Below are 20,780 nucleotides of genomic sequence, written 5' to 3' on the forward strand. Positions count from 1 at the left end.
TAGCCAGATGGCTGGCTTCTACAATTCATTTCTGTCATGACAAAGCCAACACACCTTTACAAAGAAAGGTCAAGGTGCATTCTACCAGAACTGTGGCAGCTTCTACTGCGATATTCGCCGGAGTAACTTTGGAAAACATCTGTCGTGCTGCGACATGGAAGAATGTCCACACGTTCACGAAACATTACTGTCTGCAATCTGCTCTGCAGGAGGATGCAGCTGTAGGACAAGCCGTACTTCAACATCTTTTAAACTAAGGTTAGATTTACATTTGTACTTCTACTGCACTGTTTCATGTGTTATATATATATATCTATAGATACATGTATTATATTTATGGTTTTGACTTTGTTTCTCTTTATATATATATATATATATATATATATATATATATATTAAATTTGCTTTTCATAGATACTGTTTCTTAAACTGCATTCTGTTTGTTTGACCGCATTATTAGCTCGTTAATATTCTATCCTTTCTGGATGTGTTTCGGGAATTTATGAATCCTGTCTCCCACCATCCGCAAACGACACTGTTTTGACTTACTGCTTGCTATTCTGATTCAGACATGTGAATCTATGAAAGATACCCCAATACTCGATAAGAAAACAAGTTACTTACCTGTAACTACAGTTATCCAGTATTGGTATCTTTCATAGATTCACATGCACCCACCCTCCTCCCCGGCGAGACAGTTCTTTTATTGGGATCCCTATTTCCCACTTGTGCTAAGAAAATCTGAGGAGAACTGCCTCTGCTGTGAGGGTTCTAGAGGGTGCTAGTAGCTGATTGGCTAGAAGTATTTTTTAGTTCTTTTCGTATAATGATGTAGATAGGCTACTAAGTTTTAGGCCTCTGGCTTTCTTTTAGCCTACTACTATTATTTACTTACGCACTGCTTTTGTATTTTACCGTGGGACTCCCGCCTCGGCGACGGGGAATGATTCAGGCATGTGAATCAATGAAAGATACCAATACTGGATAACTGTAGTTACAGGTAAGTAACTTGTTTTCTTCCTCTATATTGTCAGTACACTTGCTTCAGTCTCTCTTTAATATGCATCATCGGCATTCTGGGTCATTCTCATGATTTTCAACCCGATTCACCTGCTTCACTGGAACCGCCTTCTAGAAATAATCAATAACCGCAGTCTATTTCTCAACCTCTGGAGGAGGCTTATAACTCAGTACAGTTCTTTCAAGCATTTAAGCTACACATCCTTCTGTATTGCAATTGAAAGCAACAATCGAAGGCGGCCCACAAAACCTTTAGCACCCTCACAATGCAATCAACTTCTGAATACTTTTTCTCGGGTTCTTCTCTCAATCTTGTAAAATGTCTGCTCCATAGCACAGAGATGTATGTCAGACCACAAAACCCCAGCACCTCTCTTGATAAACTCCCCTTCAAAAATACAACACAATGAATCTTTTACACAGCTACTATTTTCACTTTCCAAAGACTTTGCAACCCATTCACTCCTATGTCTTTCGGAAATTCCCAGTCTCTAATTCTCTCAAGAAGTTTTTTAGGTCGAGCCTGGGTAGCGCATGCGCTGCTCTGCGAGGCATGCTTCATTAGAGTATGAACATGAAGCCCCGCCAACTCTCCGCCCATATTTGTCATTGGCTTGTGTCATTGTCCTTCCTGCTGGCTTAGAATCCGTTAATAGGCTTGTTAGTCCCTCCTTAGTACCGCCTTGTCCTTGTGTTACCTCCCGTGAGGACTGGCCTTTTTACTTAGTTTGTTACACGTTATGTCTTATTCAGTCTGTAAACACTATTTTCTATAATGGGTTTCACCTACTGCAGGCATGACATGCCTTCCTGCAACATTTAGCGCGCCATGCGCACTTTCACTTTCCAAGCAGCCCGGGACAATGACGGCCTCATCTTTGAAATGCAATAGGTCTCGCATTTACAAGAGTTTGAGCCTTTGGCATTGTGAATGACAATGTCTTTTATTTATGTGTTTATTATCAAAACAGATAAAATGCATTGTCATTTACAATGCCAATTGCTTAAACTCTCGAAAATGCAAGACCTATTGCATTCCAAATGCTTGTCAATATTATGTTTTTGCTGCATGATTGTTTCCTTCCGTAATTCAGCTTCTGAAATTTTCATTGCATAAAATTTACAAATTCTCTTATCTAAATTCACGTTCATTTTTCCGGCTAATTTCTCTCATTTCTAACTCATCAAATGTTAGTTTTGTAACCTTATTACTAACATTTCATGAACCCAGAATCTTTTCCAAATTCAACCTACATGCTGAACCTCTACTTTCATTAGCTTTTGTTTCAGGTTCTAGCATCTCCACAATTAAAGATAGAGGCACCTTGTGCTTTCTGCATTCCATCCTCATTATAGAGCATAGGTCTTATACTCATCTACCCCTTTATCTTCTTAATCTAACTCAGTCTGCTTTGCACTTTCAGATTTTTCCTTCAACAGGCCAGGCCTGAAGTTTTTAACACTTCTCAACGCCACACCTGTATTTGCTGCTGCAATCTAGAATCCACCCAATTCTGAGTAGCTTTGCCAACACACTCCTTCATTCATCTCTGATTCATTAGGTCGAGCCTAGCGGCAGCGCACATGCACTGCTTGCTCTGCGTGGCATGCTGTATTAGAGTATGCTCTGGAAGCCCCGCCCACTCTCAGCCCATATTTGTAATTGGCTTGTGTCATTGTCCTTTGTAAATACTGGCTTCTGATTCATTATTCGGCTTGTTAGTCCCTCATTGGTACTGCCTTGTCTACATTTGTTACCTCCCAGTACGACTGGACCTTTTACTTGGCTTGTTACATGGTTGGTGAGCAGTGTTTTGTTTATTGACACTGATGGGGAAAATGGGGCCTGCTTTTTTGTATTTGCAGCGCCCACACACGACAATGGCAGCAGCTTTTCTTATAAACCGATATGCCGCTCTAACTTGCATTGTGAGCACAGCTCCCACTTTAGAGACACTGCTCTCAGTTTCAAATTAAAAAAAAAAACTTTCATGTTGAGCGCGGCATCCGCTTCAGGGACACCGTAATCTGTTTAATTTAATTTAATTTTTTACTTTCATACTGAGCTTGGCGCCCGCTTCAGGGACACCGCACTCTGTCTGTTTATATTTTAGGGGGGAACTTTAATACTGAGTGTGACGTCCGCTTCAGGGACACCACGCTCTGCAATAGGTATCGCTTTTGCAAAAGTTTAAACTATTGGTATTTTAAATGACAATGCCTTTTAATATTATAAACTGTATTGCCATTTGCCGTGCTAATAGCTCAATATCTCTCAATTGCGAGACCTAATGCATTATAAATGCTTGTTTTTCATTTGCTTGTGTGTCCCACTTGTTTAACACTTCGAACTGCACAGGCCCTGGTTAATGTTTTTTACTAAGCAATGTTCTCAAATTAAATGTACCTTTCTTAGGAAACTGTAACAGTTTATCACTGTCTGTGGTCTTATTCTATTGTTTCAACACTAAAATGTGAGCATTCCAACCTTAATAAACATTTCATGGGCTAGACTTTCCAGCAACTTGACTGTTGTGCCTCATCAGGTGACTAATCAGTCTGACCAGACTTTGCTGCACCTATTAATAAAATCACAAATTCAAAACAGAAGTAAAACATGCATAACAAATGCAAAACAGTGTGTTGCAAGTACAGTATGCCACCAAAAAAACAATAACTGTGTCTGTGATCACTGGGAAAGTATTTGTGGAGAGTTGAATTTACTTCCTAACACTTGACGTGCTATATAAACACACCAAGCGATAGGCCTTGACCTGATTCCTTACTCAGGATCTGATCGTGTTAACCTTTCCCACAAATAAGCTACTACTAATATTCAATTCCAAATGAGTATACTTTCTCACCTTCCACATTAAGAAAACCAGAAAACCTAGGAACCTGACATGCCACACCTTAATTCTTCATAGATACAATACCTAAAATGCTGATCCACCAAACTCAACACACAGAATACAGAAAGGTCAACACATAATTAACCCCTTGCGTGCATGCGCACGACGGCTGGGAGCCATCGTGCGCCACAGTGCTCACATGCGCAGGATGGCTCCCGGCCGTCCTGGCACATGACACCGGAAATCCCTTGTTGCAGGGATTCTGCTTATGCACAGGAAACCATGACCTCAGTGAATTGTGGTGTACCAAAAACTCACCTCAGAACACAGAACCCCTTATCCGACCAGCATCAGTGTCCCATTCGTTATCCGAGTTTTATCTCGGCGGTCCCAATGTATAGATAACACAGAACAAGCGACTTAGGGTATTCTCAGGAATGGTGGGAATCAGAAATACCTGTTCGTAATTATTCTCATATCAGTCCACAACAGAATAAACAGAGACACGGTAATGTTTAAAGAGTTTATTTTATAAACCTCGTGTCCTAAGATGCAGTACTTTGGCTAACATAAGCAGACAAATGATTAAGATCAAAACCATCAGCATAGTTACAATACCATAGAAAATGAAAGGAGTAATCATAATCAAATGACAGTGGATGACAACCATCTTCCTTTCGCTAGAAAACTAATATGGTTATTATTAGACTAATAAAAGGTCTCTAGGCTTGAATGGGGAACCCCATACCGTAAAGGTCAGCTTAGTGGAATCACATCACAGGATCAGCTAGACTCTGCTCCTGGGAAAGCTCTTCTTCCGAATGAATCTAAAGCATGTAGCCTGCAATATTAAAAGCACTCGACTTTAAGGTATTTGCAGCTACGTGCGTGTTATGGCTAAATAGTGGGCCGATCAACCTGAACGCAACAACATGCACCGTCTAGCGACCCAGACTGTTTCTTTACACAATGTGCAGACCAAGGTCGCTGCTCACTGTTAGCGATGTGAACAACAGACCGTTCTCATGTGAAGCAAAGTCGAGTAAGCATTTCTCAATTAATAACATGTGACTACAGTGTCGTGTGCAAAAGCGGCAAGATGGCTTTCTAACATCTAACGCGGTTGTGCTAACTTAGCATTGTACGCATATAGATAGCAATCTTCACTACACCCCCCCCTAGATCGGACCACTAACCAGTAGGGGCGCACTTGCAAGAACGCAGAGTTCAAGTTTGATAGAACGGAACCAAGGGCATGAATTGTAAGTCCATATAAGGTAAGTGAAAAGTTCGAAGAGAAAAAAAGAAAAAATTAAAACGAATTGACCCCAAAAATCAGTCTTTCTGCACTAACCCTCCCCCTTCCCCCCCCGGGAGTCAGAAAGCCCACTAGACGCCAGGGATTTTTTTTTGCAAATTTGAATTGGGGGTGGGGGCTGCCCAAAATGGGCATGCCAATGCCCCCGCAAAAAATACTGTCTTTCTGCCCCCCCCCCCCCCCCGGGTGGGCCGAAAGTCCACTGGAAACCAGGCATTTTTTTGGGCAATTACAATTAGGGGTGAGGGGCTGCTTAAAACGGGCATGCCAATGCGCCCACCCCTGAAAAAATTACAGCCTTTCTGCCCCCAATCTGCCCCCCCCCCCGGGTGGGCAGTAAGCCCACTAGACGCCAGGGATTTCTTTTGCCAATTTGAATTAGGGGTGGGGGCTGCCCAGTACGGGCATGCCAGTGCCCCCACCCCCCCAAAAAATTCCAGTCTCTCTGGCCCCCCTTGGGGACATATGGGTGCTGTAGCCCAATAACAACCAGGGATTTTTTTTTTTTTGTATTCATGTAGGGGTGGGGGCTGCCCAAAATGGGCATGACAATACCCCCACCCCCCAGAGAAATCCTGTCTTTCTGCCCCCACCTCCCCCGGGGGCGGGCGGGGACAGTAGCTCCCAATATGACCCCTGGGGGGCAGAAAACCCACTAGAAACCAGGGATTTATTTTAGTAATGTAGGGGTGGGAGCTGCCCAAAATGGGCATGACAATGCCCCCTACCCCCCAGGGAAATTCCAGTCTTTCTGCCCCCCTGGGGGCAGATGGAAGCAGTAGCTCCCAATCTGACCCCCGGGGGGGGGCAGAAAGCCCACTAGAAGCCAGATATTTTTTGTTACATTTGATTCAGGGGTGGGGGCTGCCCAAGATGGGCAGGCCAATGCCCCCCCCAGAAAAAAAGCACCAGTCTCTGCCCCCCAGGGGCAGATGGGGGCAGTATCCCCTGATCTGCCCCCGGGGAGGTCAGAAAGCCCACTAGGCACCAGGGATTTTTTTTATGATGTAGGGGTGGGGGCTGTCCAGAATGGGCATGCCAATGCCCCCACCCCAAAACAATTACCACAGTCTGTCTGCCCCCCCCCCGGAGGCATTTGGGGACAATAGCCCCTTATGTGCCCCCGGGGGGGTTAGAAAGCCCACTAGTCATCAGAAAATATATATATTTTTTTTGAATCAGGGGTGAGGTCAGCCCAGAATGGGCATGCCAAGGCCCCCCCCCCCAAAAAAAATAATGCCAGTCTTTTTGACCCCCCCCCCTTGCAAAACCAGGTTGTTTTGTGATAGGTCATTTTGATGTCTCCTCAATACATTTTGGGCCCTTGCCTGTCGCGGGTACTTGACTCATCTACACGAGTGAGGTACCATTTGTATCGGGAGACCTAGGGAAACGCTGGGCGGTAGGAAATTTGTGGATCCATGCAGATTCCAGAACTTTTCCACACAGAAATTTGAGAAAAAAGTTATTTTATTCAGTAAAATTTGAGGTTTGCCGGGGAATCTGGGTAGGAAAATGTTGAGGTACTCACGCAAGCCTTATCTCGCTGGACTCTCCCGGGTGTCTAGTTTTTAAAAATGTGTGGATTTGGTAGGTTTCCCAAGATGGCCGCTGAGCCCGGGGCCAAAAACCCAGCTGACCCCCCTTGCAAAACCTGGTTGTTTTGTGATAGCTAATTTTGATGTCGCCTCAATACGTTTTGGGCCCTTGCCGGTTGTGGGTACATGACCCACCCACACGAGTGAGGTACCATTTGTATCGGGAGACCTGGGGGAACGCTGGGTGGTACAAAATTTGTGGATCCACGCAGATTCCAGAATTTTCCCACACAAGAATTTGAGAAAAAAAGGTGATTTTTTTTTCAGCTAAATTTGAGGTTTCATGGGATTCTGGGTAGGGAAACGTTAGTGGACCCACGCGAGCCATACCTTGCTGGACTCCCGCGTGTGTCTAGTTTAAAAAAAAGTATAGGTGTTCTAGATTTCCCTAGGTGCCGCCAGACCTAGGGTTCAAAATCTACAGCTAGGCGCTTTGCAAAAAAAGGGTCAGTTTTCACTGTGAAAATGTGGTGTGTCCACGTTGCATTTTGGGCCGTTTCCTGTCGCGCCCACTAGGTCTACCCACACAAATTAGCTATCATTTTTCTCAGAAGACTATGGGGAATGTGGGGTGGGTAGAATTATGTGGATCCAAGCAGGTTCCAGAACTTTCCACCACAGAAATGGAAGGAAAATGTGTGTTTTTCTTTTACATAGTTTGAGGTTTGAAAGGGATTCTGGGTAACAGAACCTGGTGAGAGCCAGTCAAGTCACCCCATCCTGGATTCCCCTGGGTGTCTACTTTTAAAAAATGTATAGGTTTGCTAGGTTGCCCTAGGTGCCGGCAGAGCTAGGGTTCAAAATCTACAGCAAGGCACTTTGCAAAAAACAGGGTCAGTTTTCGCTGTGAAAATAAAGTGTATCCAAATTGCATTTTGGTCTGTTTCCTGTCGTGAGCACTAGGCCTACCCACACCAGTGAGGTACCATTTTTATCGAGAGACTTGGGGTAACACAGAATTATAGAGCAACTGTTATTACCTATTGACTTTCAATTCATTTCTGCCTTCCAAATGAAAGACAATGTGTAACAAGCATTGGAAATGCAATAGGTCTCACATTTGCTTAAGTTAGAGCTATTGGAGTTGTAAATGGTGTTGTAAATGACAATGTATTTTACCCATGTGTTATGGAGTGTATGTGTTGTATAGTGAAGTTCCCTGTTTCAGATTTACTTGTAGAGCTGCGCAGTGTTTGAAATAATAGTTCTTTTTCGCAGAGTTCTTTATTGGTTCTTCCAACAAAAGTGTGTTACTGTCTCACTGCCCCAGACCGGCCTGCTGGTCTGCTGGCCTCAGGCTCCCAGCGATTGTTAGCTAATCTGTTTAATACTTGCTTACACTGCTAAGATGTGGCAGGATGTTTTTTTAAGACCCTAACAAGTTTAGTCTTATATGTAAAAAGTGGGTGTATACATAAACTCACTTATGCAATGCTTTGCTTATTTTATTATTTACTTGTGTTTAGGAAGCCAATAATTGTATTGCTTCATAAAATGTTTTCTCATACTGTATGATACAGGATGTGGATCAAGGCTAGACTGCAGACTTTGGAGCTGGAAAATCAAGATACGAGCCTCGAGGTCCACTCCATATACTGTGAGTGTGCGCAAATCACGTAAACTCCCTGCACCCAACCAAAAAAAAAAAATCATTAGCAATGCAATAGGTCTCGCATTTATGAGAGTTTGAGCTATTGGCATTGTAAATGACAATGTCTTATTTATGTGTTGTTTTTAAACAGATAAATAAAAGGCAATGGTATTTACAATGCCAAATGCTTAAACTCTCGCAAATGCGAGACTTATTACATTGCATGGGCGCTCCTGCGCCCGTGCTATACAGATACTTTTTAAAAAGCGTTATGAGAGAGCGTGTCCAAAACTATTTAAGAAAATAGTGCTCGGAGTCTGTAATTAAAGCCTACCGAGTAACAACACACGCAACAGGGGATGTCCTCATGAGAGGTTACAAAATGAGACAGGGCGGTACTAAGGAGGGATAAGCCTATTGACCAATGAAAAACCAGAGTTTACAGTGGACAATGACACAAGCCAATGAAAAATATGGGCAGAGCTTCAAGTCCATACCTGAATACAGTGTGCTTCGAAGAGCAGCACATGCGCTGCCCAGGATCAACCTAAAAAAATCACTGTTTTATTAGCATTATACAATATGGTCGGGTATACAGGGAGGAGCCGATTCTGCAGCTGGGATTGCTAGAATGTTCAGGCAGTGTTGGATAGTTGTCAGGGGCTATTCATTCGTTGCCTTTTAGAGGATAAATAACATTCTTTTCTGATATAAAATAATGTAATAGGTGTCAGTTATAAAGGGCTTTTATGTTAAGCACTACACATGGAACATTGTTTAATGTAATTGATACCTAGTGTTAACTGGTCCTTTTTTCAGTGAACTTGGATGGTAGATTGACTTTGCGTGCGTGTGTATGTGTGTGTTTGTGTGTGGGTGTCTTTGTATGTATGCGTGTGTGTGTGTGTATGTATGTCTGTGTGTCTTTCTCTGCAGATTATAGATTCACATCTCTGCTGGGCAGCCTCTGCCTTTCATCCTTACCTCGTTTGGTGTCATTCTCCCGCTGACACGTCATTGGTTTCACACGAGTCTCACTGTACAATTAGGGAGTACCTGCTGCGTTTGTTTGCCTCACGTCCCTACCACAGACCCTAGACTGAAGACACACAGCAGCAGTCAGTGCTGTGATGCTAAGCAGTCTGGCTTGCCGCACAGTCCCATCATGCCACCCTAGGTGCTGGTGACACTTCTTCAGTTTGTTGGCGCGATACACACATGCTTATCGGCGCTATGTATTTCAGGTAGGGAGGCGCTAGCTGCTTTCCTCTCACAGAGGTTGTGAACTGGCCTTATTTGTCAGGCCACTGCCCATTTTCAGCTGTCTGTCTCTGGTGGGCTGGACTGAGGTAATGAGCAGCAGAGGTACAGCAGAGGGATGGCACCGGGTTTGGGACAGCGGGGATGGCAGCAGGGGTGGCAGTTGGGGATTTCTCATTCACGTGCCTAATACCACAACCTGAATTCTGTTTTGAGACCTGACATATTGCGCGCTTTGCAGTATCCCTGGTTAGCAGGCTTGTGACCCTCAGGCCATGTTCAAGGTCATGGATAGGTGCGCGGGGTTAAACCGTATGAGTTGCCAGTGAACGTGCCTGGCACTGGGCCGTGGTGGGAGTGACGGAGAAACTTTTGTTCTTCGTATCGCTCTAGTATCTAAGCCATTGATGTATCTCAGTGAGTTGAGCAACAACAGGAAGCGTTTGTGTGTGCGTGTGTATGTATGTGTGCGTGCACGTGTGTTTGTGTGTGGGTGTTTTGTGTGTGTGTGTGTGTGTGTGTGTGTGTGTGTGTGTGTGTGTGTATGTATGTATATGTGTGTGTGTCTCTCTGCAGATCATAGGTTCACATCTCTGCTGGGCAGCCTCTGCCTTTGGTGTCATTGTCCCTCTGACATGTCATTGGTTTCACACGAGTCTCACTGTGCAATTAGGCAGTACCTGCTGCGTCTGTTTGCCTCACGTCCCTACCACAGACCCTAGACTGAAGACACACAGCAACAGTCAGTGCTGTGATGCTAAGCAGTTTGGCTGGCCGCACAGTCCCAGCATTCCACCCTGGGTGCCGGTGACACTTCTTCAGTTTGTGGTTATTATCGGCGCTATTTATTTCAGGGAGGAATGCGCTAGCTGCTTTAAGCTCACGGAGGTTGCGGACTGGCCTTATTTGGCAGGCCACTGCCCGTCAGCCGAAGCAAGATCAGGCAGTCACATGTACAATTATAGATCAGACAACCTCTCTTAACCCATTCCTTTCCAAGTGGTTGAATCTAGATGCTAAAGAGGTGTGGTGATAAGTCAGACCTCTGTGGCCACCACATTCAATCTTTCATCCCGAAGCCCTGAAAGGGATAAAGTGAGCCGCCTGCGTCCTATTTTCCTTAAGAATGTAAACAGCAAAATCTGCGAAATCAGGCCATTATCTCATAGGCGCGTGCAGGGCAGGATTTCTTGTTCTTCCGGCTGCAGCCACGGTTCTCTCGCTGGCAGAAGAAATTCATATTTAGGGGAAAGACTCCATATTAGAGCCTTTCTTTTTTTGAAAGAATGCAGGCTGGGTGCAAACCCGGCACTGTCAGTAAGTAACAACAGTCTCCGCTGCCCCCGTGCCCCGTGATGGGGGGGGCTGGGGCGAGCTCTAGGGGGTCCTCTCCACTCTGTGCACTAGCGGTGGGACCCCTGGCCTTAAAGCTCCTGACTGAGTCAGGAGCGCAGGGAGCTCCCGCACTCTGTGAACTGTGCAGGCCCCGCCTCAAGTTTAGTTACTCCCCTGTGCACTGTATTTATGCATGTGTCAGGCAGGTCTGGGCCCGTATCACAATCCAAAGCAGAAGTCAGGCTCCCCCCTCCCCAGACTGTTGCAAAACAACAAACTGTCCCAAATGGTAAAACAAGTACTAATAAAAAGAAAGGCAGCTGACTAAGTATGAAGAACTCAAACAGGAAGTGAGGCAGAAGCCGTCAAGCTGGGCACAACTGTGTGAACAGTGAGGGTTTATCTCCTGGATAGAGATTCCCGAATTTCAGCATAATTCGATGCCCCTCTCCCCCACGCATCCTTTAAAAAAGCCTCACTTCCAGTACTCATCAGTACCGATTGTGTAATCTCCCACTTACAAGCGCACACTCTGCACGGTCACATTCATATTTGGTACAGAAAGCAGAAAGAGAAGCGAAAGATTGCATCACCGACTACAAATGTGTAGAGAGAGACAGAGCAAAACACGCATGGAGAGAAAGGTGATGAGACGACGGGAAAGAGTGGAGACAGAAGGAGATTGGTGAAAGGAACAAGCTGTTGGCGGATCACACCTTTCTTCAGCGCTCGCTGCTGGAACGATGAGTCCAGACGCAGCACGCATGACGAGCAACAGACGACGAGTCCTGTCCGGGTGGGCGGGGCCTAAGGGAGACCGGGCGGTCACCAACCCACTTCCAACTTCAACCCGACGACAATAGATCTCGCAGAGCAAGCAGCGCATGCGCTGCGTCGCTAGGCGAGACCTAAAAAAGAAGTCACTTTGAAAAATGTCCTATAATTCTCATGCTAGTATGGGTACTCACAATTTTGGAAATGTGCAAATAGCTACTGTTTCTAAACTCATTATTTTGTTCCAATTTCAGAAATACACAGGTGTCTTTCATCCTGATTTTTCAATGTATATATTGTCCCAAATTAATTGCTATATACCCAGTACATAATAAAAAACCATTGCAAGACTCTGCTCAGTTATTGGCTCTGGGTTCGTCGGGTTCTTGGTAAACCTACAAGTCCTGTATATCCCCACAACCAGAAACGTCCAGCAGATGTAACGGTATATTGCTTTCAAACATCTGTCATAATTTAGAAGAAGTTACAGGTGAAAATATTGGCACAAATGGCTGTTTCTTCCACTCATTTTCAATGTTTCCTATTTTCAACTGTAAGTTTCTATAAAGGAGCCTTGAAGGATCTACACAAATGACCTTTTGCTGAATTCAGAAATGTCTACTTTTCTAAAATGTATAGCTTTCCAGGATCCATTGCTTTCATACCCATTTCTACCATCAACTGGAAGAAGGTTGAAAGCATAAAAAATAGCAAAAATAGGCTATGTCTCAGTAAAATGCCAAAACTGCGTGAAAAAATGTTGGTTGTCTGACAAAAGTCTGTCAGTCCCTGAAAGCTGGGAAAATGGTGATTTCAGCCCCACAAACCCTTTGTTGATACCATTTGCAGGGGAAAAAACAGACTCTTTCACTTGCAACACTTTTTTCCCGTTCCCCCCCCCCAAAATATTTAGTTGTATTTTGGCTAATTTCTGGGTCCCCTCCAGGGAAATTGACAAGCCCTGGGTACCTTTAGAATCCCCATGATGTTAGAATAAAAGGACGCAAATTTGGCATGGATACCTTATGTGGTCAAAAAGTTACAGGGTCTAATGCGCGAACTACCCCAAATAGCCAAAAAAAGGCTTAGCACTGGGGGGGCGAAAGGCCTAGCAGCGACGGGGTTAACAGTGATATCAGTTTCAAATAGAATCAACAATGATAACACAAGATCAACAGTTCTAACTTCCACATCAACGGGGTCTCATCCTCCCCAGTTCAAAATTAGACCGAAGAATTCTCAAAATGGAGGGACAAACTATTCTGCCTGCATTAGCCGTAACAAACTGTCGATTCTTATGTTCTACCATGAAAGGGCGATATGTAGAATCGGTAAAAGACACAGTAGACTCTGAAACTTTCCCACAAAGAATTCCACCAAAGGCACTGATTTGGTCTTTTCACAGTAATTGATTTATTCAGTAAACATAGTTAACATTGCATTAGTAATGTAACTAGCAAAAATGAGTACCAATCATTAGTAAAATAGTATGCTTCCTGCACATAAATTGCCCATAGGAAAAAAACATTGAAGCCAAATAAGCAGAGCATTGAGTGTCCAACAGAGCTGCTGCTCACAACAAGACCAAAGTGTTCATCTTACCAATAAATTTGAGTCTTCTTCTAAAGTTTTGAACAATACAAACAATTCATGTATGGGGTCAATGAAAATGATCACGAGCCACTAATATTATTACTGTGTTAATAGTGACAGTAACACATAAGATTGGAATATTGGCCACCATATACAAGATTACCATCAGTGATTTTCTCAGTTCATCAGGCACGGTTCCAGCAGTAATGTAAACATTGGTTCCTCAGTGTGGAATGCTTCTCCGTGGGTAATATGTAACCGCTATCTATATATAACAGCTATCCCTGCAATGCCCCTGGTGCCAAGGTAATAATAATAGTAATAAGTCTCCCCTGTGCTCCATGATCTATCACTGAGTTACACAGCTTGAAATATATTTTGGAAATTCAACAATTTTTCTCCAAACATCAGCATATGAGTTCTGAAATTACACTCATTTTTGTTTTAAATACATGCTTTTAATTTTTGATATACGTATATTAATTCAACCAGGCAAAAGTGTCTAATTTAGTAGTCTGGGCTGCACACAGGAGAGCTACCTTTAGGTAGTTGGGGAGCTTCCAGCTGCTCACTGGCTACTCATTGGAGAAGCCTGAATATAGAACTAAAAATAAATGTGACAAATTTGATACATACCATTCTGCCAGCAACAGGAACCAACATCCATAATTTCACATGAAAATGAAAACATTTTCCATTGCTTTCCATCCACACACTTGTATCTTTCTAAACTACAAATACGCTACTCTCTGATTTCCTCTGTAAACATTTATTATATTCATGTAACTTTCCACAAGATGTAAAATAATAACTTAAAAACTGAATGAATTTAGTTGCACAACATTTCATTGCAAGTATTTCAGGCTGAAAAGGAATCGCCACTAAAAATATAATATGAGAACATTTGTATATCTGTAAAAAAAATTCTCTTTTTAATGTTGCATCTTTTAGACAGGGAAAGTTACAACAGATCAACAAGTCAGACCGTTTTAACGAATTCACAATATTTTTCTATTTTACAGAGAAAAAAACTAGTGCATATATGTACTTTTAAAGACCAACTGTGCTAGCCACTTCTAAAATGATGACACGTGCATTTGTAATTTTAATTACCATTCCCACGTGTAACAACTGTCACATTTGTATCCTGGTTGATGCAAAGGGGAATATAAATGCACGTTGATAGTGCTATTGGTTCCCAGTATGTGGTAGAAGGCACTGGGAATATGTAATTCTTTCATTTTAAGACAGTTTGTCGCAGTTTAAAAAACTGCACTACACACTCTGTATGATTAGATACTCACATTGTAAGATAGGCTGCTGCAAAATGTGCAAAAAGATATGTCTAAACGCTTACAGTACTATCAAACGTTATCATTTTAATAATGGTTAATCAGACTGCCTAGTGCAAACCTTTATATAGGTGCCCATTAAGAGAATGCATTCCAAAACTGGCAACACCCTTGCCCTTCCTCTCAAAAAGAATAAACCTTTGACACCATGGAGTTTGAGATGATTCTCCCTCAATAGCCTTTGTATTTGCTGATTAACAAATTGCACAAATTTATATTTCTTTCAGAAAGCAGGTGCCCTGGAAGAGAACCTTGCTTCTTCCTTAGCTGTCTGTTGATCCCCTCTGCTTCACAGTAAAGGGGAAACCCCCTTTACTTCCAGTCTGAGGCAATGAAAGTTCAACATTAAGCTTTTGTGAAAGAGTCGTGTAAACAAAAATAAAGTATGGGAATTGTTTTGGAGAAATTAAAAACTTGGGAACTGCGTTCCCAGATGATCCCAACCACGAGGACCTCTGAACACAGGTAACTATCAACTTTGTCCTGGGGCACAGGCTGCCCCGCTTTGATAATGCATTCAGCAATGCCCACCAGTTCTAGTTGAGAACAATGCCTCATTTATATGGCCCTCACTTGTCTCTTCACTAGGTTTTTGTGTGTGTGATCATGCATTTACAAGTACCTCTCTGAGGGAAATCACAGAGCGGGGCTTTCGCCAAAGTAGAAACTTGAAAGCTAAGAGCATCTGGGAATTGTCCAGGTTTCTTCCAGATCCCTTTTAAAAATTTAGTAGGGTATTTAATCTCCCCATAATATTGGTAGCAGGAAATTGATACCAGTGGTTTCTTAACCACCAGGACATCTCAAAGACCATTCCCTCTGCTATCCCAAGACAGTGACTCACAGAATGAAGTTATGGCTTCCTCAAATTCTTCTGTGCCCAAATCATAGCTTTGCTCAGACCCCTTTCCTCCCTTTCATGTCCATAAAAACATAATGGAAGAGAAACATGTATTTGATCCGTTCCTTCAACTACATCATCGTAGGAGCTAAAGATTGGTTCTCAACCTTTGCTATTTCAGATTCAATAAATTCTGAAGACGATCTGAGCTTTAAGCACTCTAATAATTTTATGTAGATTTGTTACCCCCTACTAGGGAAGCAGAATATTGTGTATGTTTTCTCCTTGTGATCTAGAGTCCCAGACAATTGCAAGGATTCAGATGTTTCACCTGTGTTGCTTGCTAAAATCCAGATGCCAAGACCCGTGATTTTTACTGGTGCTCATCAGGAAAATGTCTTATTTTACTCTCTTAACCAGAAGCTAGAAACTCTGTTACTGTTCAGATTACTTTCAGATATCCACCTTTCCTGATCCTTCTAGGACTACTTTTGATATAGTGAAAACATTTTGAATACCTTCATGCGAACCGTCATGTCTGAAACTGTCTCGGACATGCTTTGTTTATTTAAGAATTAAGTAGGTCTTTATTGAATAATTACTTAATCATTAAAGAAGAACGTCAGCAGTGCAACATTAAAAATCAAATAAATAATTTCAAATATTACAGTGTAAAACCAGACATTTAAAACCGGAAGGCTGTTAATGAATGTGCAGGGACATACTATGTGTAAGACCGTGGTGCTCGAGATTGGACCATGTTCTGTTGTGCAGAATCTCATAAAATAAATTATGTGTAACATTTTAGACAAAGCTGTGAAACAGCACATCAACAAGACAAGCAGTGCATGCTAAAATTGGACTCAGATGATTAGTGAGAGAGCCATGCCATGCTCTTGTTCAGTGGGTGCACAGAATGGCATAAAGCAACCCTCCCAGGTGAGGGCTCTGGCAATAATGCAGAGCACAGTCTGCAATACAGCATTAATACAAATAAATAGATTCCAATATTGCATTGGAAAACCTGACATTTAAAACCCAGAGGGGTCTGACCACAACTTGTACTGGAAAGTATGCATAAAAGGCATAATGCACAAAATTGCGCACTATCGCTCAGTTTCGAGGAGTGAATGGTGTACTATCTTTTGAGCAAGTCTTAACCCCATGCATAATTAACTGAGCATGCATGAGACCGTAAACTGCAAGGTGGGCGTGCAAAATGTTATAAGGCAACCGTTTTTTGGTGTCGTAGGGATGCCCGGCTTTAAGAACTGTGGGGACTGTCACCGCATGGTGTCGGTGACGGACCCACACCGTGTGTGTCTCTACTGCCTGGGGCGCAACCACGACTCCAAGTCATGCCCTGACTGCCGGGCCATGGTGCCGAAAACTTTGCGGGAGCGGTCCTGAAAGTTGCTGGAAGTCCAGCAGTCGGCTCCGTGCCGCTCAAGGTCCCCGTCCCGTGGGAGTTCGAGGGACCGGTCGCGGAGCCATCACCATTGTTCCTCTGGATCTAAGTCTTCGCACTCGGGGTCAGGTAAGTTGAAGCATTCCAAAAAGAAGTCGAAGAAGCGTCGTCGCTCTTCAACTTCCCCTCGCGCGACGCAGCTGAGGGTGCTGGTGGTGCCACCTCCATGGCTCCGGCAGAGCCTGCGACGTCACCGCCGGCCTACCCACCCTTTCCGGGTCCGTCGGCGATACCTGCTCTGGTGCAAGAGCTTCTTGCTGCTATGGCCCGACTCTTTGGGCCGTCTGGCCCTGCCGGTGCGCCTATGGGCCCCGCGGGTCCTGTCCTTTCATCACTGGCGGCTCTGGCGCCGCAGGACCTCCCGGGATCGGATACCGGTTGATCTTGTAACACCTCCACCGACGTCGACCCCACCGGCACCACCTCCGATGTCGCCCGCTCCTAGGGACGCCGTCGTCCCCAGTTTCAGCCCTGAACCGGACACGGTGCCAGATCAACGCTGTTCGGCGCCAATCCCGACGTTGATGGAGCCCTTTTTCCCCCATGTCCGTCCTCCTTATTTTCAGCCTGTTTCGCAGACTTCGGAGGAAGGGGAGGACTGGGAGGGGTCTGAGGACCCTCTCACACAACAGGGTGATTATGATCCGGACTGGGTAGAGGATTTGGGGGATGCCAGTGGTCACCTCACCTGACCTTGGCATGCTGTATCCTCCTACCGTGGCTACGGAGGAGGGAGCCAGTTATGCAGTGGTAGTATGTTGGGCAGCTGAGGCCCTCCACCTCGAACTCCCTATGGTGGCCATCAGGACTAACCTCCTGACAGAAGTGCTTCAGCCGGGGGCAACCTCTTCAGAGTCCTTGCCGCCTTTTAATGACGCATTTTCTGACGTCCTTTTGGGCACTTGGTCCAGGCCCAACACAGGGGCTCCTGTGGACAGGAACGTGTCCCGCCGCCATTGCCTGGCACCGGGCGAACCCCTCTTTCTCTCCCAACACCCCAATCCCGAGAGCTTGGTTGTCCAAGTCTCTGCTTCCCGTTCCCTTCCTCACCCCCGGATAGGGAATCCAAGAAGCTGGAGCAGCTTGGCAAGAAGCTGTTTTCTTCTGCCAGCTTAGGGCTGCGGTCGGTGAGCACCGCATGCCTCTTGGGCTATTATTCCCACTCTCCGTGGGATACAGTTGCGCAGTTGCTGCCCAACTGTCCGGAGGAGGCACGGACAGTACTTTCCCAAGCTTTTGCAGCTGGGAGAGACGTAGCAAAGTTCACTATTCGTTGTGGGCTTGATACCGCCAACTCGCTGGGCAGGGCGATTTCCACGACGTTGGCGCTTTGGCGCCACACCTGGCTGAGGACAACTGGCTTCTCAGGGGATGTCCAGAACACTTTGATGGACATGCCTTTTGGTGGCATTCGCCTTTTTGGCAATAAGGCGGATAGTGCGTTGGAGCGTTTTAAGGAATCGCGGGCTACGGCCAAGTCCTTGGGCCTGTTGGCCACTCGCCCTCCTCCGCCTTCCACTTTTTGCTCCTTTTGTGGCCTCAGAAGGGGTGCCCCAACACGTTCGTTCTAGAGCCACAGGCTTACGCAGCAACATCCTCAGCGCGGCTGCGGACGTGGGAACCTTTGAGGCGGCTCTGGGGCCCAGCGGGCAGGACAGTCCACCCCCACCCCCGCAGCATCCATTGCAAAGCCTTCCTAGTCCGACCTTTTCCCCCACTGGCGCAACATCACCTCAGACAAGTGGGTGCTGCAAATTGTCCAAAGGGGTTATTCCCTCCTCTTCGAGACTTCCCCTCCAGCCATGCCACCTCAGTACCACCGCATGTCGGGGGACCATCTTGGCTTCTTCAACAGGAAGTCACGGCCCTCTTGGCCAAGGGGGCCATTGATCGCGTTCCTGGGCCAGAAGTAGGTCATGTTTGTTATTCCCACTACTTTCTGGTCCCTAAGAAGGACAAGGGCCTGCATCCTATCTTAGACCTCCGGAATGTCAATCGCTTCCTCCGGAAGGAGAAGTTCAAGATGCTCACACTTGCTCAGGTCTTGTCTGCCCTAGACCCACAAGACTGGATGGTAGCGTTGGACTTGCAGGACGCTTACTTTCATATCCCCGTCCTGTTGGCCCATCGGCATTACCTGCGGTTCACAGTAGGGCACGAGCACTTTCAGTTCACCATGCTCCCCTTTGCCCTTACCAGCGCCCCTCGGGTGTTCACGAAAGTGATGGCGGTGGTCGCAGCTCATCTCTCCGATCAGGGTTTCCAGTCTTCCCCTATCTCGACGACTGATTGTTGAAGGCGGGCTCGCCCCAGGCAGTCGTCTCCCACCTCCAGACTATGGCTGAACTCCTGCATATGCTGGGGTTCTCCATCAACGTGCTGAGGTCGCACCTGATTCCCTCTCAGAAGCTTCTCTTCATCGGAGTGGTTCTGGACTCGCCACAGTTTCTGGTTTATCCTCCCGAGCAGCCAGTCCGGGATATTCAGGCGACGATTCCGATCTTTCAGCCTCTATCCCGGGTTTCGGTCAGGATGACCCTCCGGCTACTGGGCCTGATGGCCTCCTGCCTCCTGTTAGTGCATCATGCCAGATGGCATATGCGTGCTCTGCAGTGGACCTGAAGTTCCAGTGGGCACAGCATCAGGGCAACCTGTCCGATCACATCCAGATCTCGGAGAGCACTGCACGACAATTGCAATGGTGGCTCACGAATCGCGATTGGGTCAATGGCAGATCTGTCTCCCTTCCCCAACCGGAACACACAGTTGTGACGGACGCGTCCCTTCTGGGTTGGGGCGGCAAAACATGGGAGAGGCGGAGATCAGAGGACTTTGGTCTCCGGCGGAGTCCCGGCTCCATATCAATGTTCTGGAGCTTCGGGCGATCCAACTTGCACTGAAGGCATTCCGTCCCTCTGTCAAGGGGAAAGTAGTGCAGCTGTTCACAGACAACACCACCGCCATGTGGCACTGCAACAAACAGGGCGGGGTGGGGTCTTGGACCCTATATCAGGAGGCTCTGCGCCTCTGGACATGGCTGGAACATCAGGGCATTTCCCTGGTGGTTCAACACTTGGCAGGTTCTCTGAATGCCAGGGCGGACGAACTCAGCCACCGGTGCATGATGGATTATGAATGGCGTCTGAACTCGGACGTGGCGCAAGGTCTCTTTCAGCAGTAGGGAGAGCCTTGGTTAGATCTATTCACCACCGAAGAGAACGCGCAGTGTCATCAGTCCTGCGCGTTGGAATTTCCAAGGCGGCACTCGCTAGGCGACGCTTTTCATCGTGAGTGGAGTTATGGTCTACTATATGCCTTTCCGCCTATACCACTTCTACCCAGAGTGCTGAAGAAGATCAATCGCAACTGGGCACAAATCATTCTTGCGGCTCCGGACTTGGCTCAAAGAGTTTCCCGAGCTACTCAGAATGGCTATCGATCCCCCAATCCAACTGCCTCTTCGGGAAGATCTTCTGTCGCAACAGCAGGGGACCGTCCTCCACCCGAACCTGTCCAGCCTCCACCTCCTTGCGTGGAAATTGAGCGGCAGCAGTTGGCGTCTTTTGTCCCGCCTCCCGAAGTTTGTGATGTAATCTTGGCAGCCAGGCGTCCCTCCAATAAGACGGTATATGCCTGCAGGTGGAATAAGTTTGTGGCATGGTGCACAGCAAAGGCTGTGGATCCCCTTTCTGCTCCTCTTTAAGAGGTCCTTCTATTCCTCCTTTCTCTGCTCTGCTCTGGGCACTATCAAGGGCTATCTTTCGGCCATTTCAGCCTT

The sequence above is a fragment of the Triturus cristatus genome, chromosome 6 (assembly GCF_964204655.1).
Source record: "Triturus cristatus chromosome 6, aTriCri1.1, whole genome shotgun sequence".
In the NCBI taxonomy this organism is placed as follows: domain Eukaryota; kingdom Metazoa; phylum Chordata; class Amphibia; order Caudata; family Salamandridae; genus Triturus; species Triturus cristatus.